Source organism: Gigantopelta aegis, chromosome 8 (genome assembly GCF_016097555.1).
Source record: "Gigantopelta aegis isolate Gae_Host chromosome 8, Gae_host_genome, whole genome shotgun sequence".
Lineage (NCBI taxonomy): Eukaryota > Metazoa > Mollusca > Gastropoda > Neomphalida > Peltospiridae > Gigantopelta > Gigantopelta aegis.
Window position 1 is genome coordinate 33,991,314 of NC_054706.1, and position 25,306 is coordinate 34,016,619.

At 37.3% G+C, this 25,306-nt stretch overlaps 1 protein-coding gene across 8 annotated transcripts in view; it reads right to left on the reverse strand.

Moving 5' to 3' along the window:
- LOC121378276 (netrin receptor UNC5C-like) overlaps positions 1 to 25,306 on the reverse strand; it is a 174,616-nt gene that overhangs the window by 125,258 nt on the left and 24,052 nt on the right. The window lies entirely within an intron of this gene.

A 25,306-nucleotide genomic window follows, 5' to 3' on the forward strand; every position in this document is an offset into this window, starting at 1 on the left:
TATTTGGGCTCTTTGTTCTAGACAGGGGTTAATGGTTACTTGTTATTTGGGCTCTTTGTTCTAGACAGGGGTTAATGGTTACTTGTTATTTGGGCTCTTTGTTCTAGACAGGGGTTAATGGTTACTTGTTATTTGGGCTCTTTGTTCTAGACAGGGGTTAATGGTTACTTGTTAATAGTTATAGTAAGGAAGGAAATGTTTTATTTAAAGACGCACTCAACACATTTCATTTATGGTTATATGGTGTCGGACATATGGTTAAGGACCACACAGATATTGAGAGAGGAAACCCGCTGTCGCCACTGCATGATCTATTCTTTTTTATTAACAGCAAGGGATCTTTTATATGCTCCATCCCACAGACAGGATAACACATACCATGGCCTTTGATATAACAGTCGTGGTGCACTGGCTAGAGCGAGAAATAGCCCAATGGGCCCACCGACGGGGATCGATCCCAGACCAACTGCGCATCAAGCGAATGCTTTACCACTGGGCTACATTCCGCCCTCTTATAGTAAGAATGAAGTTAGTGCAGCGAACTTAAAGCGGTTCTTTAAAAACTCATTTTAGGTGGGAGCTGGGACCAGGATGTGATCCCATGCAGTACCTACCAGCCTTATGTCCCATTGTGCTAAACTGATCTTCCTAGTCAAGACTTAAGCCCACTGTACACAACACGAAGAATCCATTGTACATAAAAGTGGAAAGTGGCCAGATTTCATTAACTATCAACTTGTAATAGCCCGCCGGGGTACCACTTGAAACAGTTAGGCCTACGTTTAGTTAATCAGCAATGGAGAATGGACCCATTCACATCGCGATGCCCAACGATTGCTAATTTCACAGGCAAACAATGGCCGAGCCTTGTTCCCAAACAAGTTTTGATTAGTCAAGTGGGGACTTACTGATTGCCAGTATTTGTCTACAAATGACTAAAGCTGGATTTCAAAGCCATCACGAAGGGGCCACTTTACTAGATAAAGTTAGTGGAAGTGGTCAAAATAATTACATTACGAGCCAGACACTCTAAACACTAAAACCTAATTCACTTCTCTGTTCGGCAGAAAGAGACAGAGAAAGAGAAACATAGACCAATCAAGTGCTGGTTAATTTAACAGACATGGACTCAATAATAGCTTTTTCTTGGCCGCCATTTGCATTTAATTTTTTCATTAATTTGTATGCTTATATCCCTATATAAGGTTCAAGCACACTGTCCTGGGAACACACAGCTATAACAGTTGTCTGTCCAGGACAGGGGTTAATGTTTACTTGTTCGTGAAAGAAAAGTCATCATAGAGGCCTTACTCCACAACTTCCTCAATTTGGTTGTTAAAACTCAATATGGGTCAGAGTGGGTACTGAGATTTGAACCCAATACCTACCATAAGATATCTAAAGCAACATGGGTTGGAGGTTGGCAGACTTTGGCCTCCCAACCATGAAAATAAAACACTGCCCTTCCCCCCCCCCCATTGAATATCAAATTAATACACAGCTGTCCCCACCCCCACCCCCATCCCATCCCAGCTGCTGTCATCTTCCACTGCTTATGTTAACCACAGAGGCTGGTTTGGCATCTCTATACACAACAATGACTTTTATTTTAGTGACTGTAAGTTTGTAACACACAAAGGGTATTCTCTCGTACACACTGATTTTCTGTGTGATAACTGGACAATGGTTTGTGAGAATTTCTGTACTGCTTCAACTGGCGGTATATAACACACGCGCCTAATGTACCAGTCTGTATAACTCCAGATCCCCTTTTTTCACTTCCATGAGTCCACGTCAAGGTCAATTTTTTTCAAACGTGGCGAGCAATTCTCGGTGGTTAATGTAAAGGAAACACTGTAAGCAGATAAATCTGTGTGAACCATCCAACCTCCCACCAGGCATAAGGAGAATTAGTCTCACATAACACTTTGCTTTTACCATTGAGTAACACTGTTTTGTCACTGAATGTACATGTAGACATAGAAGGATCTTTTCATGTCCATACATTTTTAATATCCCAGTAATGGGTTAGTTAAAGTCAAGAATTCACTACAATTTACATGTATGTCATAGAGAATAAACTTTAAAAAAAAAGAAAAAAAGTTAATATGTATATTTTATTCTTGTATCATGTTACCGATATATATTCCTACTTTTTCAATGTAGGTGTTGATTTGAATTATTATAAATATTAGTAAGTCATCTGATATCAGTTTTTTAATTTAAGTAATTACATGCAGTATTACTTTTATATTACTGGATCATAATATATAGATTTGTTTTAACAATAAACCAATTTCCCTCATTATTAAAGTAATGAATGGCAGTATAACAAGTTAGTAACTGAGAAATAATCAGTATAATTATTACAGTAATGGATCATGTTACATCATTTAAGTGTGAGCTATATGTAATTTCAATAATTACATTATCAGATCAGGAAATTATATACATACATTTTAACTGAGCAAATTTTCATAATAGTTTAATTTTATCATGTAATTAAAAGATTTAACCATTAGGCCATCATAAAATAAATCTTAAATTCATCCCAGCACACACCAATTTTTTTATTGGCCCTCCAGAATATCTTGGCTTGATTTGAGGAATGTGTTGAAAAAAATATATAATAAAAAATAAAAATTTCACTCTACACTCTCATTAAAAAAACAACAACATTGGATTAAAATCCAACACTTAATTTAGAATGGCCTTAGCTGAACTGTATAATTACTTTATCATCATTTTAATTACACAACCCTCTCCCGATTAAAAAACCCGTGTTTATCTATAATTGCTTGCAGTGCATGCACAGAATACACATGCAGAATATGCAGTCCTGTAGCTGCAGTATGACTAACAGCACACATGACATGATTTCACTACCAAAAATGTCTTCTTTGACTCGATCTTCGTTAGAAGTCACGTGGTCATCAAATATCTTGGTGACCTTAAACAGAGTTCCATGGCTGCTACATCAAAGGATGTGGTATACACTGTTCTGTCTACTACAGGAGGGCTAACTCTGCCACTTGCAAAATTCACAATTTTTCAAACAATTAGCAAATTTTACTTTAATTTGGTGAATTAAATTCATGTAGGTTTTTGTCATTTTTGAAGTACAAGTTTAAGACATAACTGACAAATTTTTTGTTCATCCAGAGCTAACCATTACTAGTATGGGAAAGTATATATAAAAGATCTCTTGCTGCATGGCTGCACCAGGTTTCTTCTCTCATTCAGTAGACCATGTATGAAAATAACTGTTAGACACTAAATACCCATAGTTTAAAATGTGCTCAGTTGTCATTAAAAAAACACACCAAACATTCCTTTCTTTCCTTTTTTCCCCCCTTTTTTTGTTTTCTTCTGTTTTTTTGTGTGTGACCTATTCACACTGATACTGACCGGTGACATAATTTACACCTGACAAAGGTCTGTTAATCAATTGTGGCTCAGAGTTCTCATGTCCATAAGAAATGGCATCTGTCAAATATAGAGCAGTCGTGGGCTGAAATTTAAGACACCTTGACATTTCTCAACATCGCCAAACTAGAAGTACCTCTATAGCCCACAGTTACCAGGAAATAGACGCAAGATCTTGGCCTTTGATGTCCCAAACCAGGTTTAACACCTACCTTTAAAATTATGTGGTGCCAACAAGCAACAAACATCTGTCGGGCCAACAAAGGCATTTTTCCATTCGTGACAATATTTCTGTAAGTTTGCAAACATGCATTTTTTTTCTCTCTTCCATTCTTTCGGCTGTCAAGAGCCACAAAATAGAATAAACAAAAAAAAGTTTTTCTCAAACACATTTCAATTGAAAACTAGGTCGCTGCGATTGTAACCAAGAATGTTCTACCTATTATTATTGTAATTATCTTGGGTGTTTCCGCACTGCCATGGATAAAAATCTGCGGTGTTATTGTTTTCGTTGACAGGGGAGTCCTTATACCTCCTATAGCTTACTGATGATAACATCTATCCTATTGTGTCACCATCTACAGTTGGACCATTCAAATGTCACAATGCATCAAACACACCAATCATTTTAAAGAGCTTAAATGTATGCTGCAATAGCTAAAAAGAAAGAAAAAAAAGTCTCAAGCAGTCTTTTTTTTTTCCCTCTTTTTTTTCAGCAATTTTTTTCTTCTAAATTTCAATTTGCTTCAGGTTAATATAGTATTACACAGAACTTACATGTTTTGTTAATTTTCTTCGGGCATGGCATAAATAAATACACATGCATTATTTGTGAATAATGGGACTTAATGCAGGATCACTGCATTAACAAGCCCAGCAAGAATTAATTCTCGGTTCGTTCGGCAGTTAGGCTGGCCAAAGCGGCAGGTATTAAGCCGTAATAGTGATTTCAACCCTGGAGGTATTGAATCAGCGCTGCCACTTGATAGCTCAAGATCAGACAGAATTACTGTTAAGAGCAGACGAAAGTCACTGGCCCAAACACGACTTCTGCACAAATAATTTATAGTGTTAATCAGTGTAACACAATGCCCCAACCCTAGAGCAGGAAAAAAAATAGAGAGACAGAAATTACATAAATTTCTGCACTGAGGCAACATGGATACCAAAGTTCATTTTCTATGTGCAGATAATGACGGTATGCGCAGTCAGTTTTTAAAATCCCAGTTTTGCCAATTGTAGAATGTTTTTTTATAACAGAAAAAAACTTAATAAAATTATCTATAAACATAATAGATATCTACAGTCAGGCTATTCCAAATGTGCCTAAATTTCAAAATGTATATTATGCCAGTGACTCTGCCTTTAGCTACATACCTCTCTGTCTCTCTCTGTCTATGTCTCTCTCTCTCTCTGTCTATGTCTCTCTCTCTCTCTCTCTCTCTCTTTCTCTCTCTCTCACACACACACACACACACACAACACACACATACAAAAATGTGATGCTTTAACTTTGTTCAAATACTGCCATCAAGATAGCCTTATATGAAACAAGATATGACCCTATCTGGTTACACCACAAAAAACCACACAACTCTTAACCTAACAACAGTCATACCAGCCTTAAACAGCTAAGAGTGTATGAGAAGTGGTCTCTATAGACAGATGCCTGTTTTATACAGGTTATACGATTTGGTTTGGAAAATACAGTAAGCATTGGAAGATGACAGTGTCTATGGTGGGCAATGCGTTATTTTAAGAGTTGACAGACCCATGTTGACACACCCCCCACCACCACCACCACCACCACCCAAGGCTTCCGATGTCTATGCGTCACCACTTAATAGAATCAGCTGTTTAATAAAGGTAACCATGTAAGCGGGTCTGAAAGTACAGTGTATGTAAATCTGCTTATTAAAGACCTTCATAAGAATTAACTGTTCCTCGACCCAGCATGCAATACACCATACCTGTTGAGAATTTCTACCTCGGTTACCGTACAGTACATTAACACACAAATATCTTCAGGGACTCCATGAAATTAATATTTTGCATGAATCAATCTATGTTGAAAAAGCCTCAATACGCTAGGTGTTATATGTACATGAAGCGGCAACACACGGAATGATAGTAATAGACCTCCGACCAAGTAATTCTTAACGATGAGCGGTTCTTGTCAATTGAAAGATATAGGAGAAAAAAAAAAAGAGAGAAAAAAAAAACCAACTCCCATTTGAGGGCTATCATAGAAATTTTAACAAAGAAGAGTCGGAGTAAGTTATTTCCAGTAAGTGACGATGCCTGAATGAAAATGCTTTATCACTATTGTTAACAGGTTATGCCCACCCCATCTGTCAAGGGTTTTAAAATGATAATGGCTACAATGTAAGCCATGCCCGGCAGTGTGTGGAGAACAGTCAGAAACTGATGATGAAAGATCCATTAAGTGCACATATGTATGCGCAAAGTGTAAGGCAGATCGGTGAATTACAACAAAAAGAGCCAGTGTAGAAAAAAAAATCGAATGAAAACGAATAATGTTGCCATAATGCAATTATTCCTGTCTCTAATGTTGCATTGCAGTTCTTTGATGGTGTTACAGCTTTAAAATAACCATTTTGTAGTGTTCAGGCTTTCTGTCATGAGGAAAAAATGGATATGCTGCATGTTTGAATGAATGGATGGATGGATGGATAAATGGATGGATAAATGGATGGATTAATGGATGGATGGATGGATGGATGGAAGGATGGATGGATGGATGGGACGGATGGATTGGATGGGATGGATGGATAAATGGATGGATTAATGGATGGATGGATGGATGGATAAATGGATAAATGGATGGATGGATAAATGGATAAATGGATGGATGGATGGATGGATGGGATGGATGGAAGGATGGATGATTGGATGGATGGATGGATGGATGGATGAATGAATGGATGGATGGATGGATGGATGGATGGATGGATGGATGGATGGATGAATGAATGAATGAATGAATGAATGAATGAATGAATGAATGAATGAATGAATGAATGAATGAATGAATGAATGAATGAATGAATGAATGAATGAATGAATGAATGGTTAACGACACCCCAGCATGAAAAATACATCAGCTATCGGGTGTCAAACTACGGGAAGTGCATACTGCATGTTTCAAATACAATCAGGCCTGTGTTAAAAGTTTATTTTGTTTAATGATACAAATAAAACATTGATTAAGTAATCACCAGAACACTTTAATTAATTGTCAGCAATTGGATGTCAAACATTTTAATATTTCTGACACATACAGTCTTAGAGGAAACCTGCTACATTTTTCTATCAGCAGCAAGGGATCTTTTATATACACTTTACGGCAGACAGGACAGCACATACCATGGTTTGTGATATACCGGTTGCGAGGCATGAGCATGGATCAACTGATGGGATTTCGATCTTATGACCAAACAAATTAAAGCCAAGCATTCTACTAACTGAGCTAGATTCTACACCCCAACCTGTGTTAAGAAGCCACCTATGTTAAGCAATAGTAACAAAGTCATCTCCTCAACAAAGTTACCTGCTTTAATGCAGATCAGTTATTGCTATAATCAACAATTTTAAACAATACTGTGGCACATTCATAATATAGATGAGATTTTACATGATAAAAAATCTAAATAAATAATGATTATTTTCTTATAATGATTAAAATCATTTGGGAAATAATATTTATTTCTACTTATTTTTTTGGCCAACTTTTAAAACAAACTGCATGAAAGTTAAAAACCTTCTTTTTTTTAATGTAGATATAGAAATAATTGCTTAACTACACATAAAATAAATAAAAAATTAAAATGTAGAAGATAGTACAATGTATAGAAGAACAAGAGTTGTGCTAATTACCAGGGTCCCATTCCATAAAGCGATCTTGGCACTAAGATCACCTTAAGTAAATACAGTAGTTATGCACTTAAGATGATCTTAGAGCTAATATTGCTTTGTGGAACAAGGCACAGTACTATAATATTGAAGACTTGGAATGATGAGAAGCACAATCTAAGCTGTTTAATTATACGTCATCAACATCAGATTAACCGTAACTCATTAGCTGGTGACCTTAAATATGACCTCATCGTAATTCACATCTTCTGCACAGCAGAAGTGCAATTCTTGTAGCAGCTCGTGTGGCCATAATGAGAAAATGCAAATGAAATTTATTTGCAGGAAAGTAATTTAGCCAAAAATAGCCCATTTTGACAGCTTAGACCTTGGAAGGTCAGCCGAATGTGTGCACTGGAACCCATTCGGGGAATCCAGCAATGACAGAGTACTGCCTCTTGGGAGTGGAACTCTTCAACCGTGAAGGTACATCCAAGGACCCAGGATATGTGACCTGCCATCTTCTTTAATTTAATTAACCAATGAGCTGAAGACTAACATCTGCTTTATCTGAACAGTCTAAAAAAAATAAAAAATAAGCACATAAAATATAAAAGGAAGACAATCTCTAAAACTTAGTGAATTGAAGAAATGTTTTTTTAACCACTGACTCAGTGACCTCAATAACATGGTCAATAAAGCACGCAATATATTTCCTTCAAGAATTATGAAAATGGTTCTACATCTTGAGAAATCATCATCTTTAATGTGCTACAAACAAACTGAAAACTGGTTTCTATTTCCAGCGGCAATCAAAGCCAGCCGTAATTACATGGCAAGCAATACCACAATCTAGACATGCAAACAAATTTAATTAAGTGTCATAATTTGTATTAACAGGCTGAAAAATAATGCTAACATATGCCTCCATTTCCCCACACAATATCCCAAAGCCTGAAATTCAAAACCCTTTCTACCGTATCCCCTCTTCACGGCTGATTTAAAACGACAAGTTTGTATTTCATTTTCAAGGCCTTGTTTTCACACTGGCAAAGTTGACGATTTTAATGCAATTGAAGATGAAAGTTTGTCTTTGTTTTCAAGCTCATAATTATCTTAATTTGTGATGGTTTCCAAGTGGAATGACGTGCTTAACATGGTCTTTCTGGAAGTGGTTGCAATAGATTGAATCATGATTAGGTTTCGAGTCCTCACAGCCCCTTGCCATCTGTGAACAATGCCGAGCTCTTCTGTTCAATAACTTCATTGAGAAAGAACACACAAAGGGAGAGAAGAAGGCACAAAAAAAGGCCATCATACTGCGAGATCAATGAGCAAAGGCGAGAAAGCAAGTCTTCACAATGAACCGATACTCTTTTAAGTACCACCTCACACCATGCTGTAGCTTCCAGGAGGTGCAGGGTTTTTCTTTCTCTTTTTCTTCTTCCTTTTTTTTTTTTCTTGTTCTTGTCTGTTTGCTAGGGAACCTGTTGCTTGTGTTTACACACCAAACATTCTTCGACTGAATCTAAACAAATTAAGTGACACTCTAGCAAAGCTCCATGTCAAGTGGTACAAAATGTAAAGGCCCAGCACTTGTTTCCAATGGGATATCTCCTGAACCAACATCTGTAACCAAAACATTTTACAAGATAATTCATATGTAGTTTTCGTGCTTTATCATACATGTACAAACACTAGTGGCCAAGATGTGGAGTTGGATGGCAAGGAGTTGACAGACTGGGCTGTAGTAAAAACAAAACAGAAAAGAAAAAAAAGGAAGATATCAAACGAGATTACAGTACTTAGTGGGATGTACATGTAGCTCAGTGGTAGACTGCTAGCCTGTGATGTCATGGGTCTTGAGATCAATCCCTGTCGACTGATATGTGGGTTTCAATTTGTATAAAGGTTATAGTATACGGTCAGTAAGAAATGGTTTTGAAGTTTTCTCTCACTCTAAATATAGTGAAAAATCAGTACAAATGTATATACATTTCATTTCAAATCTTTTCAAATTAAAAAGTTGAAAATTTTGTTTTAATGACACCACTAAAGTACATACTTGAGAGGGGAACGTACTATATTTCTCCATTAGCAGCTAGGAATATTTTTATATACACTTACAGGAAGAACAGCACATACCATGTCCTGTGATATACCAGTCATGGAGCACAGGTTAAAACAGATAAAAACCCAATCACAGTATAGGTCAATGCTACCAAGTTAAATTGTGCAGCCCTTTAAAAGGGTTATGCCAGCCTAAAAACAATATTTTAATTTATATAATCCAACTAAAAATTACCCTAATTCACCCTCACTTTTTTTTGGCAATCATAATTTCTATTTCATTTTCTCAATAGTTTTTAATGTCAAACAAAATCAACTGAGTATTAAAATATTAGATTGGATTAAAGTTTGTTTGTTTTGTTTAACAACACCACTAGAGCACATTTAATCATCGGCTATTGGATGTCAAACATTTGGTAAGTTTGACAGATAGTCTTAGAGAGGAATCCCGCTACATTTTATCCATTAGTAGCAAGGGATCTTTTATATGCACTAACCAATGACAGGATAGCACATACCACAGCCTTTGATATACCAGTCATGGTGCACTGGCTGGAACGAGAAATGGCCCAATGGGCCCACTGACAGGGATCGATCCCAGACCGACTGCACATCAAGCGGACGCTCTACCGCTGGGCTACGTTCCACCCCTTGGATTGGATTACATCCACACAATTCTATTTTAAAGATGACCTCTGCATTATGAGTGAAGCAACAAAACTATGAAAACGATCAGCTGTTGGTGGTGGTATGGAAGATAGTACGGTTACCTCCACACCTGGGGAACTACAAACGCTCAACAAAAGCTTCCGTCGCCGCATATCAGTGTCCAAACACTGGAAGTAAATATCTAATTATGTACATTATTCGCGGAAACGTTTGACTAAAACATAACTACAAGTTGCTGCGTATCGCCCCAGCTTATCTCTGTAGATCCAGGTGTGTTGTGATTGGCTGTTTACCTACAAAATGCTCTAATGATGGAATAACTCGCACACTAAGCTTTCCTCGTACCGTCCTGCTATTTTCAGATCTCAAAGCCACGCAGCGTCAGTTTTAGCAGTCCTTTACAAGTACCTAGCAGTTGTTACGTTATTTACACACATCGCTATCTAGCAAAAGTAAAAAACAATAGTGACAAAACGCACCTGTGGAATCCATGAATGAAAAAAAGAAATGTTTTATTTAACGACACACTCAACACATTTTATTTACAGTTATATGGTGTCACACATACGATTAAGGACCATACAGATATTGAGAGAGGAAACCCACTGTAGCCACCTCATGGGCTACTCTTTTCAATTAGCAGCAAGGGATCTTTTATATGCACCATCCCAGACAGGGTAGTACATACCACAGCCTTTGATATACCAGTCATGGTGCACTGGGTTCACTGACAGGGATCGATCCTAGACCGACCACGCATCAAGAGAACGCCTTACCACTGGGCTACGTCCCACCCCAAATGCACTTGTGGAATCTCAGAATCCATGAATGAGTGTTTGACAAGATGACGTTTACTAGTATACAAAATGTACTGGGTGTGAAATATTCATTTGGATGTCATATATATATATGTATACAGTAATATAAAACAAGGATGCTAGAACAGAAACTCGCTGCTGCTGAGTAAGTTACACTTTAAGAAGATAAGAAAGAATTTCTAAGAAGTCAAATTTTGAACAAAATTATGACCGATATTATAGAGATGTTTGCTTAAATAGGTCTAACTATATTAAATTTATAGAGGTGGCTGCTTCAACAAGCCTGGCAATTTAAGTTTAAGTGACATAACATTTCAATGTACCAGTGTTCAAACAATTTTGAACATCAATAATCACACGTTTGAATGTTTGCTTTCTAATGTTTTTCATTCTTAATTCCATCACTCTGGTCACATGACAATCTTTCCATTGACTGGAGTGTTTGGAATTTTATGTTTTCCTGTGTCCTGGTTTTGTTTACAGAGCAAGGACAAATGAACTAAAAGAAAGTTAAATGCTTAGTACAAAAGCACCGAACAATTCAGACTGGTCCTCCATTCATTTGGGAGGAAAACAAACAAGAAAGTGTAGAATGAAATACATGTTCTAATTCACTTATAGCATTTATTTTAATTTCCACCCCTCTTTAATTAATAAATCCATACTTTCAAAAATTAAATTCCATCTTACAAATGAACATTACTTTATAAAAGTTAACTGCATAAAAAGGTTTTCTATACTAACACATTACAGTGGCGTAGGAAGGTGCCAAAAAGTGGTGGGCGGGGACACATTTTTATATTTACACACTTTTACACTATTATAAAGCAAATATAAAGCAAAATATCTGAAAAGCTGGGGCCATATTAACCCCTCCACACACACACACACACACACACACACACACACACACCTTCCTACACCAGTGCATTACTACAAGAGTGCCAGTAACCAGAATTTGAGTAGGTCCCCACTATCAAGTACACAGACAAGTCAAGTGGTGTCTGGCAACTTTCAGATTTCAGTAATAAACACTCTCAGAGGACCAGTATATATAATAAATTAATTTTTCCACTGTCATACGAAAGATTTATGATAAAGTTGAAGACCAAGAGGCCAAAGCACGACAGTGGAAATGTACTATTTGGCATACTTAATATCACAAGGCTCTTGAAGAAAAACACTCCAATATGAAAGATATTAAAGAAATTAGTCTTTAAAGTTATATGATTTCATGTGTTTCATAAAAGTCTAACAGCGCATAGATTGGTGTAATAACCGGCCTCGGTGGCGTCGTGGCAGGCCATCGGTCTACAGGCTGGTAGGTACTGGGTTCAGATTCCAGTCGAGGCATGGGATTTTTAATCCAGATACCGACTCCAAACCCTGAGTAAGTGCTCCGCAAGGCTCAATGGGTAGGTGTAACCCACTTGCACTGACCAGTGATCCATAACTGGTTCAACAAAGGCCATGGTTTGTGCTATCCTGCCTGTGGGAAGCGCAAATAAAAGATCCCTTGCTGCTAATTGGAAGAGTAGCCCATGTAGTGGCGACAGCGGGTTTCCTCTCAAAATCTGTGTAGTCCTTAATCATATGTCTGACGCCATATAACCGTAAATAAAATGTGTTGAGTGCGTCGTTAAATAAAACATTTCTTTCTTTACATTGGTGTAATAATGTAAATACATGACAAGAAAAACCAGTGAAACAAGCCTTGAGTTCAGTGACAGCGAGCGATGGTACAATGTTAGCAAACTATTCGACTGGTCCCTGGTGTGGTCATTGGGTTTAACATGATGTGCATAAACCAGTCTTACAAATGTTTTTCTGCTCGGTCTGGCTGAACTCAGCCAAGTATTATTATTTGTCATGTTACATGTATGTTGTTGCAGAATTTTTAAAATATTGAATGATTCATACCAGTTTAAAAAAAAAATTAAACTACATTTACATGCAAATATATTTTGATACATTATTACATTTTCCATTACAAATTTTAAACAGACTAAATATCTTTTCTTATTACTGACATTACAGACAATGATTCATACATAACCACATTATCAAGAGTAAAAAAAAAACAGAATTTTTTTTAGTGACTTTTTAAAGTTTTCATTTAATATAAATATCCTTCATCACTTCCAGAGAAGATAATGACAGAACCATCTTAACCCGCTTTTAACTGTTCCACTGCACAAACAATGGTGATTAACAGCACCGTCAGTTCCAATTAATCTGAGAGATCACTTTTAAATACCCAACAGACCTTAAGAAAGCTGGCTCGGCATGAGATTAATGCTAATTGAAAAAAGTCTTCACTGGCACCTGATTATCAAAAAAATTCAGGAAATTACCTTGTACGACTTTCAAGAATGTTTTTTTTTTTTTTTTTTTTGAATAAAGTTGGATCAGACATGCAGAGGAAATGGCAAGAAGAAGGTGTAATGAATAGAACTTCTTTCCACATGATCAGCGAACACTGGAGGGTGCAAGTGACTCAGACGGAAAAAAAAGAAAAAAAGAAGAAGAAGAAGAAGAAAGAAAAAATGCAACAAAACAAAGAAAGAAAACATTGTCTATGCGACAGTTCTAGTTTTTTTATATCATCAAGAGCACTGGGGTTAACGCCCGAGGAGATGCGACTCCCAACAAATTATAACAAGCTTCTTTTTTTTTTTGCTACACGACTCTCTTGCCAAGAGACTGTCAAGAAATATGGCGAATCTTTGTTCAGTCACCATGGACGACCGAGTTGATGCTCAGGTGGCTGTAAACCCCCAAGAGCCCCCCCCGAGCCAGGATCTCAGCAGGCAGGAAGTCGGGAGAAATTTGGCTTACGCGGGTGGAAAGGACCTTCATGTCATATTGCAAGTCTTTTGTCTGACTCGCGGACAAAGCATGCTTCTTAGCAACTAATGACACTAACAGTAGCATTATCTCTTCTGCTGACTACGCGACTGATTAGCACCACGTCACAGAGCCACTGCCGCTGACCCAGAAAAAGAGACAAAGAATTAAACGCTGGGATAAATTTTCCGTCATCTAATAATGAACAAGACCTTCTGCCTGATGAAGGAAATTTGACAAAATGAACATGGCTGGAGGCTTTGATCACTAAACACGACCGGTCGGGCGGTGGAGGATGCGAAGGATGCAGCAGAATGGACTTCAATTAATGCGGTGAATGTTACAAATTCATGCACACATTTTATTTGTAGTTTTAGCAAATCATGGGGTAATATCTTGGCACTGAATCAACAATGATTGCCACACACGTTTAGGCTCAGGTTAATAATAGAATTTTTTTTGACATGCATTAAATAAAGTCAAACATCTACAGTTTATATAATCTTTTAAGAAGATTTTTTTTTCTGTGAGACTTTGAGCATATGCACAAGTCAAATGGTTGACACCCCAGCACATGGTTTAATCGTGTTAGATATACAGTATGGTAATTGTGACCATTGCAGCACAGGTTTTTTTACATGCACATTCCCATAGAGAGGATAACACATACACTTGGAGTACTGGATGGAATGAGAAAAAAAATCCTGCATCCGTGCCTGTAAAGTATCTACTTAGGGAATAGATCCTGCAACCCATTATATCTCAGATGAGTGCTTAAATCACAACGTAACTGTACATGTACATCCCACTCCTCAGTCGGTCACTGTACTTCAAATGGATACAACCAATTCATTTGATAATTTTAACACAATTCAGTTTGTGACAATAAAACACCCATCAACATCATGGAACGACGTCATTAAATTGTCAAATCTAGCAGCAGTCCATTTTATCATCTATCAACATCGTATTTCCCTTGCACAATAAAGCCAACACTTGGAAACTGCAGAAGGAGAATGCCAGAAGCCCGCCACTCCTAAATTAAAACATAAATATACTACAGCGAGACTTGTGGTCATGAGTGCTAGGATGACTCCACATTAAAACTGCAGGACTACATTCTTATCCTACTACAGGCAGATTAAAAGCCCATTTTAAAAGGCCATGTGTTCGCAGACCGCATATAATTCTTAATCACGTGAAAGGCTAGTTCTCATAACTTGTCTTCAAACTGGGCAGAAGCATCGCAATATCTTGATATTGAAAAGAAAGAAAAAGACGGTTAAAGAGACATTGAAGCTAACTAAAAACACCTTAAAGCCATGGCAAATTGCGTGGCAATGTCGTAGTGGACAGGTGTTAAGCAAACACACCTGCTTTGCGCATTGCACGAGTTAATATGTAGACAAGCTCACACAATAAACAGGTAATATATCCAGCAAGGTGTTAGCTGAAAATCTATGGAGAGAACATCACCTCCAGTAAAATGTAGCTGGAGTGTAATAAAACATTGTTACAGCCCTGTCAACAAGATAAATGTGTGTCCTATAGTTGGGGAGTGGGGGATTTAGCCCAGTTGTAAAGCTTTAATGCGTCCTATAGTTAGGCAGTGGGGAGGATATGTAAAAAAAACAAAAAACAAAACAATTTGTTTTGTTTATTGACACCTCTAGAGCACATTGATTTATTAATTACTGCCTTTTGGGTGTCAAACATTTGTTAAGTTGGCATAGTCTTAGAGAGGAGACCCGCTATATTTTTTACATTTGTAGCAAGGAATCTTTGTATATACACCATCCCACAGACAGGATAACACAGGTGCACTGACTGGAATGAGAAATAGCCCAATGGGCCCACTGACAGGGATCTGGGAATATGTAGTCCATTAGTGAAGTTTTCACCCCAACCCCAATTCTGAACAGAGTGTCATGACTTTAGTATCATCTTCTTTGTGGGAAATGCATATACAAATATTTCTTACTACTAACTAAAAGATGTAGCTTGTATGGTAGCAGCAGAGGAGGGCTTTTTTTTCTTTTCTTATTCTCTGTATGAAGTTTCACAATTACCAGTACCATGCTGCTTGTAAACTGTTTAATTTATACCAAAACAAGTACATGTGTACATCTACTTAACAAAGCCTAACATGGTAATTTCTATTGTAAATCATACATTATAACTCAACAGTGTGATACGGTGAGAGTTTTATAGCTCTCAAAATTGTCAAAAGATTAACTTTACATGCAAGTGTTTCACCCTTCATGACCAACAAAACTTTTTCATAAATAAGAAACACATTACTTTCGTATCACTTTACATTTATAGCCATGATAAATATATTCAATACAACAAAATCTGTTACATTGTTAGTATTTTTTGTAGTTTCTAAAAATGTAAACCCCGATTCTTCTAAATACATGTTACCCCAGCCTATTTTAAAGGCATACTGTCACAGTAAAAAAAGTAAAGTTTGTTTTATTTAACGACGCCGCTAGAGCACATTGATTTTTTATCTTATCATCAGCTATTGGACGTCAAACATATGGTCATTCTGACACTGTTTTTAGAGGAAACCCGCTGTCGCCACATAGGCTACTCTTTTTACGACAGGCAGCAAGGGATCTTTTATTTGCGCTTCCCACAGGCAGGATAGCACAAACCATGGCCTTTGTTGAACCAGTTATGGATCACTGGTCGGTGCAAGTGGTTTACACCTACCCATTGAGCCTTGCGGAGCACTCACTCAGGGTTTGGAGTCGGTATCTGGATTAAAAATCCCATGCCTCGACTGGGATCCGAACCCAGTACCTACCAGCCTGTAGACCGATGGCCTGCCACGACGCCACCGAGGCCGGTTACATACTGTCACAGATTTAATTTTCACAGACCAAATCTAGCTATTGTGTCACTTTAACTACACTATGATGGAGTGAAATCCATGTCAAGCCTCTCAGCAATGTTAGTTTTTGAATTATGGACCATTGCCATAATTCAGTTATTTTTTACAAAATATCATTAGTAAGTAGAGTATGGTGGTTACGTAGATGGCTGAATAAAGTACATTTAGGGACAAATCAAATATATTATATTTTAAGTAATACTTTGTTAGACCATGTAATAGGTCAATGGTCTGTGACAATATGCCTTTAAATATCAAATAGTCAAGTGGGTTGCAGGGATATTTTAAAGTCACAAGAATATTTCTAATCCTAAACATATATGTAATCATAAGGATATGGCTAATCACAAGGATATTTCTCATTACAAGGATATAGCTGATCATTAGGACATTTTTAGTTAAAAGGATCAGAGAATCAGGATATTTTTAGTCACTAGGATTGACAACAGGGGTATTTCTAGCCATAAAGGATATTTCTCATCCAAACAACGTGGCTTATCATCAGGATATTTCTAGTCATAAGAATGAATAGTCAGAGAACATGGGCTGATCATAGGGAGATATTGTTATCATCCCAGGTGTCTATGTTACACATCAAGTTATTGGCTGATAATCAGGATCAGAGAACAAGGGCTGGTCATAGAGATATACAGTTGTCATCACAGACCTGTGCCTGGGTTACACATCAGGATATTGGCTGATAATCAGGATCAGAGAACAAGGGCTGGTCATAGAGATATACAGTTGTCATCACAGACCTGTGCCTGGGTTACACATCAGGATATTGGCTGATAATCAGGATCAGAGAACAAGGGCTGGTCATAGAGATATACAGTTGTCATCACAGACCTGTGCCTGGGTTACACATCAAGTTATTGGCTGATAATCAGGATCAGAGAACAAGGGCTGGTCATAGAGACAGTTGTCATTGGCTGGGTTGATAGGATATTCAGGATCAGAGATATAACAAGGGCTGGTCATAGAGATATACAGTTGTCATCACAGACCTGTGCCTGGGTTACACATCAAGTTATTGGCTGATAATCAGGATCAGAGAACAAGGGCTGGTCATAGAGATATACAGTTGTCATCACAGACCTGTGCCTGGGTTACACATCAGAATATTGGCTAATATTTCTAATCATAAAAATAAGTAGTCAAAAAACCTGGGCTTGTTATAGGGAGAAAAAAAGGATTTGTCATCACATATACCTGGGTTACACATGAGGATATGGCTGGTCACAGCCTGGGACGTGGTGAGTCTCATCAGTATGCAAGACCTGACTAACTGAGGAAATGAAGCAAGGACCACCGGAAAGCAGTTGGAGGACACTGACCACCAACATCAACAAAGCAAAACAAACACAGAATGGGTGTTTCACTGACACTGTGTGGGAGACAAAGTCCACTTGATCAGAACCAGTTTCAACAGAACCAGTTTCAACAGAACTATTGGTTCCCCGGGATTCTCCTCCATTCAGATCGGAGTCGTCCAGATTAGCAGCACTGCGTCTCACGGGCTTCGTGCGGCATCTCGGGTCTTCCTAGCTCTCACTGGTGGCCTGTAGAAAACTCGGTTTGGATTCATAATTACACCCTTAATGTAATTACAGCCTACTACTTCAAACTATTTAACAATACTCGACAGCTTGTCAGCTAATCCCAACTGTTTCTTCGTTAAACGCGACCGCCATTGTTTAACTTGGTAGTGTTTCTTTAGTCCCCTGGGATAAATGCAGTTTATGTTGTCAGATAACTGGTAAATGTAGGTATTACATTTGTATACTATTCTATTTCTGTCTGGTTAAATCATTGATAAATGTATACACTGTATTATAGTTTTGTCTTCAGACTACAAATAAATTTCTATATTAGTATTAAAAACAAATATGTATGCTTAAATAATTCATGAATCTTTTATAAATAATTCATAAAACATGTCTGTTGCAATGTTTTAATGTGACCTAGATTAGCAATTGTAGCCAAAGGAAAGGAAGGAAATGTTTTATTTAACAATGCACTCAACACATTTTATTTACAGTTATATGGTATCAGACATATGGTTAAGGACCACACAGATATTGAGAGAGATGACCCGCTGTTGCCAATTCATAAACTACTCTTTTCGATTAGCAGCAAGGGATCTTTTATATGCACCATCCCACAGACAGGATAGCACATACCATAGCCTTTGATGTTTTATATGCAGCCCCATGGGCCCACCGACTGGGATCGATCCAGACCGATAGCACATACCATAGCACTTTTAGCACTGGGCTACGTACCAGTCATGTAGCCAAAGGACTGAAGAATGGAACGAAAAATATTTATTCCCAATGGGCCCATAATACTGGGATCGATCGAGACTCGACTGCACATCAGAGCTGATTAGCACATTTACAGCACTGGGCGGGAGAATCTGAAACAAGCCCTTCGTAGCCAAAGGATATTGAAGAATGAATTCCAACAATTTGAAAATTATTTATTCTAAATGGTTAAATAATACAAATATCATGCTCGATACTCAATAACAATCAGACTGATTAAACTACATGTATACACGGGAGAATCATGAAACAAGCATTCCTTTCTTTTACGTCTCGTTTGAATGCCAACAATTTGAAAATTATCTATTCTAAATGGTTAAATAATACAAATAAACTTGAGACTGTAGCTTTAAATATCATGCTCGATACTCAATAACAATCAGGCTGATTAAACTACATGTATACACGGGAGAATCATTAAACAAGCATTCCTTTCTTTTACGTCTCGTTTGAAGAACCGTCATTTCAATTATTTACCCATCTCTCCATCCCTTTTCATGGACTCGCTCACTCACTTGCTTAATCATTCATTCACAGATATATTTATTCTTTCCTTTCATTTCCTTTTTTGGTAGCGCAAGAAAAAAAGAAAAGGAGATAAATCTGTCTCATACAATTTACAAGTGCCATTCAAGGTTAAACCAATCCATAAATATTTAATGTTATTAGTAAATTCATCCCGTCCAGAGTCAACACTCCTAGTCACAATGGGGCAACAAGTGCGTACAGCAAAATTGCTTGTCGGCTATTGTGGACGGACAGTAAGGAAGAAAATAGTTGTCCACACCTCCTTGGCAAGGAGAGTCAATCAACTCCACAGGTGAAAATACATTGAATGCACAGGTGTGCATGTTGTCAAGGGTCGCCACGGTGACATTTAGCTGTTGCTCCCACGACTGACCGCTTCTGGACACAAACAAGTGATGCAGTGCTGGAGAGAAACATCCAAGCCAATTCGCACCAATTACCATTGCTAGCCGCAAATAAGTGATACTAAATATCATGTGTATTTACTACAGGTATTTTCAGGTTTTAGGTCTAATGACGAAAGTGGCTTGAAGCCATTTTCACCCACTTAACAGAAAAAGAACCAAAATATGACTTTAGGAATAGAAAACAGTTAGCTGTGCCTGATAATAAAATATGAAAATATTACAAACACATACACACTGTATTGGTAATCAGAAAATAATTTTAATATTTCTCACCCTTGACCTCTGGGACAATTATAACTTGAAAATCGGTATCCATAACATTATTCAAAGACAAAAAAAAAAAACCTCCCCCACCCATGTATATAGGTAAATATATTTAAGTGATTGATTTCCAGGCAGGATGTAGCTCAGTAGTAGAGCACTAATCCTATGAAACCAAAAGCTGAATAATGTGCTGTCCTGTTACTAAAAAACTGCATACAAACGTAATCATTTGGTAGGTCAAAATGTGGTTCAAAATAGTCATAAAATTTAGCAGAAACATGCAGTTAGTGTATGTGAATTACATTATCATGGTTCAAAATAATCATAACATATTTTGTTAAATGATACAAAAGCTAAATATGTGAATTAAATCATCAAAATCACAACTGGTATATCAAAGGCCGTGGTATGTACTACCCTGTCTGTGGGATCATGCATATAAAAGATCCCTTGCTGCTAATCGAAAAGAGTAGCCCATGAAGTGGCGACAACGGGTTTCCTCTCTCAATATCTGTGTGGTCCTTAACCATATGTCTGATGTCATATTACCATAAATAAAATGTGTTGAGTGCGTCGTTAAATAAAACATTTCCTTCCTTCCTTAAATCATCAAAATAAGTCATCAGAAAATATATCCCATCACACACAAAAGTGAAGCATGTGAATTGAATTACTATGGTCCGAGTGTGGTTCAAAATAGTCATCACATTTTCGCAAAACATACAAAAAGTCGAGCATGTGAAAATGTATGTAAAGCTTGTTGTGCAATGAACTGTGAACGTGTAAGTGGTAATAAACTTGGCTTTCTATTCAGCCCACAAAGACGAAGTGCAAGAAAGGCTCCGTCCACTGGAAAACCTTCCATTGACAAGACGACCGAAACAAATTCATGAATGCATATTAATGACACGGACACTTTCTTGGGTTCGGGATCCCTGGAGACTGCAAATTTAAACGACAGCGAGTCGACGGCGAGTGGAGCAGGAGTCGACGGAGGAAATTACGATTGATTTACACAATCTCAATTTGCACAAACTCGTTACTCAACTGCTTCTCCATAGCAATTATTTCATAAAGTAATCCCATTAATTTCCTTGTCCACAGTCCAAGATGCGTTTTCTTGTTTTGTTTAGTGTATTTTAAATCACAGATGAAATGATGAGTATGACAGGCTCAAAATAACAACGTGAAGAAAAATAAAGACCGCCTGCCATGATATGAGCATGTCTGTTTGTCAATCCCTCAAGAAACAACAAAATACAAGAGCACAGAATCAGCACAATGTCATGCATTAGTGCTCTAAAATTGTGGGTCGGAGTATAGCAAAGAAAATTCTATTTAAGAATTGCCATACACAAAAGATTAGACTGAATATTTCTGTCTCTGTAAAGCTATATACATGTATCATATTTATTTTTAAAATTATTAGTCTATTTTATATTTGTCATGTTTAATGACATAAATATATAATAGATAAATAATTAAGTAAATATAAAATATGAAATATACTTTTACAGACAGAAATATTCGGTCTAATCTTTTGTGTACGGCAATCCTTAAATAAAATTGTCTTTGCTGTACTCCGACTGTATGACTTTATACTAATTCTGTGCTCTTGTATTTAGTTTTTGAGGGATCAACAAAGTTTAATACAATATTTATTTGTCATAGATGTATTATGTTAAAAAAAATACCTGTATACACGTATTTATAAGCCATTATGCTTTGATCTTAATCTTTCTCAGATTCAAATGCATATTTGATCACCTCCGTAAACACTGGGTAAATATAAATAGTCAAAAGATGGACTCATTATGCTATTGACAAATGCACCACAATTACGTGGTTCTTAAACAGAGATCAAATCTGATAAGAGACTGGCTTCAAATCTACCTGTACAACAAAACAAAAAATGTCTTACAAGCCTTTTATGAGTCTTTCTTTAGCTCTTCGTTTCTGACACCAGAGGGCAAGCAAGAACATATTTCACCTTTCAAAGGAATATTGTAAATATAAACGAGTAGTAAATTTTGGTTTATTAAAACGCTAAAAGACGGCCGAGCGGAGAAGGGAGATTACAGTTTGACATTGGTCGCCATTCATGGCGGACTGAAAGGAATGACAGCGTATCATTGCTTTTCTTCACCTGTCGGTGAAAAACGCAGATCTCCACTATCAGGAAATCAGCGTGGATTGAATAACAACAGAGAACCTTCCACGCTTTGATAAAAAAGCCACCGACTCACAGTGTGTTGTTGTTGTCCCCACCCTCTCAACATACACCTGGCAAAGGGGTGGCAGGTGGTGCGGGGAACACAACAATGGATCACTTCATGTTTTTAAAAAATATTTACAACAATAACCAAAAACCTGCTTTTACACACAGCTAAAACACTGGGGCTTCACAGAATAAAGAACAACAAACATTGGAAACCCTCTTTGATATATTCAACCAGACACCCCTTGAGAACATAATGGACTGTTTCCTACATCAGGTGTGCATTTACCTGCCTGCTGAAGTTTACAATTATGCACACCCCATTGATCGGAACACCGAGTACCGTGACCCCCATACCCATGTTAGTTAAACATGATATCGCACTGTAACTTTTAGGCTAACTCGCAACCCAGCGGGTGACAAGATGAGGTATGATAATTATGAGCCGAGAGTTACAACTTCTCTTACACTGGCAGTCGTTATTCACTCAAGAGGCTTTTTGTGTGTGTATGTGGAAATAATTGAACTAAGTGTGCTTACAGATTAAACAAAATGAAGTATCCCCAGAGGCGACAATTGTGTATTCCTATTATCATAGGCCTGTATTGAGAAGCATTAGTTAGAAAAAGTAAACGATCACAAATATATATATATATATATAATGTGGGTGTATTAAAGCATAGCCTAAATGTATAAAAAAAAGAAAAAGAAGACATATATGTTTTTGTTATTAAAGTTTGTTTGCATAAAAATAAGACAGATGAATTGGCATGCAACTACAATGAATGGTACTGAAACTAACACACTTACACGTGTATAAAAACATCATTCAGTTTTAAACCCACACCAAAGTGCAAAACACTTCTTTCTTTCTTTTTAAATTGCCATAAAATTGTATTGATTAAATGTCCATTTTGATTATAAGGATGAAAAAAGTTTGTTTTGTTTAATGACACCACTAGAGCACATTGATTTATTTATCATCCTGTCAAACATTTGGTAAATTTGACATATAGTCTTAGAGAGAAAACCCACTACAGTACATTTTTCCATTAGTAAAGTAAAGTAAAGTTTGTTTTATTTAACGACGCCGCTAGAGCACATCGATTTTTTATCTTATCATCGGCTATTGCACGTCAAACATATGGTCATTCTGACACTGTTTTTAGAGGAAACCCGCTGTCGCCACATAGGCTACTCTTTTTACGACAGGCAGCAAGGGATCTTTTATTTGCGCTTCCCACAGGCAGGATAGCACAAACCATGGCCTTTGTTGAACCAGTTATGGATCACTGGTCGGTGCAAGTGGTTTACACCTACCCACTGAGCCTTGCGGAGCACTCACTCAGGGTTTGGAGTCGGTATCTGGATTAAAAATCCCATGCCTCGACTGGGATCCGAACACAGTACCTACCAGCCTGTAGACCGATGGCCTGCCACGACGCCACCGAGGCCGGTTTTTTCCATTAGTAACTAGAGATCTTTTATACATGTATATATGTACTATCCCACAGACAGTATAGTACATACCACGGCCTTTGATTAACCAGTTGTGGTGCACTGGCTGGAACGACAAATAGCCCAATGGGTCCACTGACGAGGATCGATCCCAGACGGACCGTGCATTAGGTGAACGCTTTACCACTGGGATATTTCCCACCCCACTTATAAGGATGAAGCCAAATGCTAGAACATTTTTTTTTTTTAAGTTATCTCTTGGTCGTGGGTATATTTCCTATAAACATCCGTACATATTCAACCATTTATAATATGTACACTAGTTCTATTTTGCCCACATCTAACAAGCACATGCATCTGATATAAATATACAATATTAATTTGGCAGTTAAAGTTGACACGAATGTAAAAAGTTGACACTTCATCAATAAAGACAATATGAGTGGCCTACTGAGACTACTGAATATTATCTTCATCTGTAAGTCAAATTTTCCCCCATCAAAATATTATTTTATAACTTTGGGGTGGGGGGGGGGGGGGGGTGTCAACTTATAAAGGGGTCAAAAAATTACACACCAAATATTTCTGTTTTATTTTTGAACCTACCCTAACCACCAAGCTCTGTGGTAACAAAAGAGAACTGAAAAAATCCCAGCTGAATTTTCATTCTACAAATGGACAACTGCTGTAGTTTGTGAAAGTGAAAAAAAGGAAGAAAATTAGTGAAGTAATACACACACACAAACAAATCACCTTCTGTGAAGTGATAGATGAGATAATATTATTTCTAAACTTTGTGATTATCAAGGGAGAGGTATTCCAAGTTATTGATAAAGAGTGAAAGTTTCTCTTAATTCATGCTAACCATTAGATCACTGCTAATAGTCAGAAGAGTCACCAATAGTCAGAAGAGTCACCAATAGTCAGAAGAGTCACCAATAGTCAGGTGAGTGGCATGGTAAAAATTTGTTTTGAAAATAAACACTTTTAATCAAATACCTCTACAAGCAGTTATTTGAAGACTGGGCCAGTGTGTACACAAGGCCAAACCAACGATAAAAGAAAGAGTCAGAAAATCACTGGGTGGGTGGGCAATCAAAACACGAGTGGGAGTTAAGTTTATCAAAAACTCGCTCCCAAAATACCCTGGGTGGATGTTGACTGGGAAGATTATCAAATGTTTCGTTTTTTGTAACAGTGTTTGTATTTCCACATACATCAAACATGATGCTGGCTGAGAAAATAATGGTAAGAATTTATCTCCCTTTTTTCAATGTATGTTTTCCCTACATTCATTGGGTATGGGATGTTGTTCAGAGGTCAAGTTTCTGTCTTGATGTGTCATGGGTTACAAGATCCATCCACATCAGTGGATGCAATAAATTATTTCCTATTTCATTCACAGCTCTATAACTGATATACACTGTGGTATGTGTCATGTTTGTGAGAAAATGCATATAAAATAATTCTCGCTGCTGAAAAAAGCATTGAAAAAATACCTT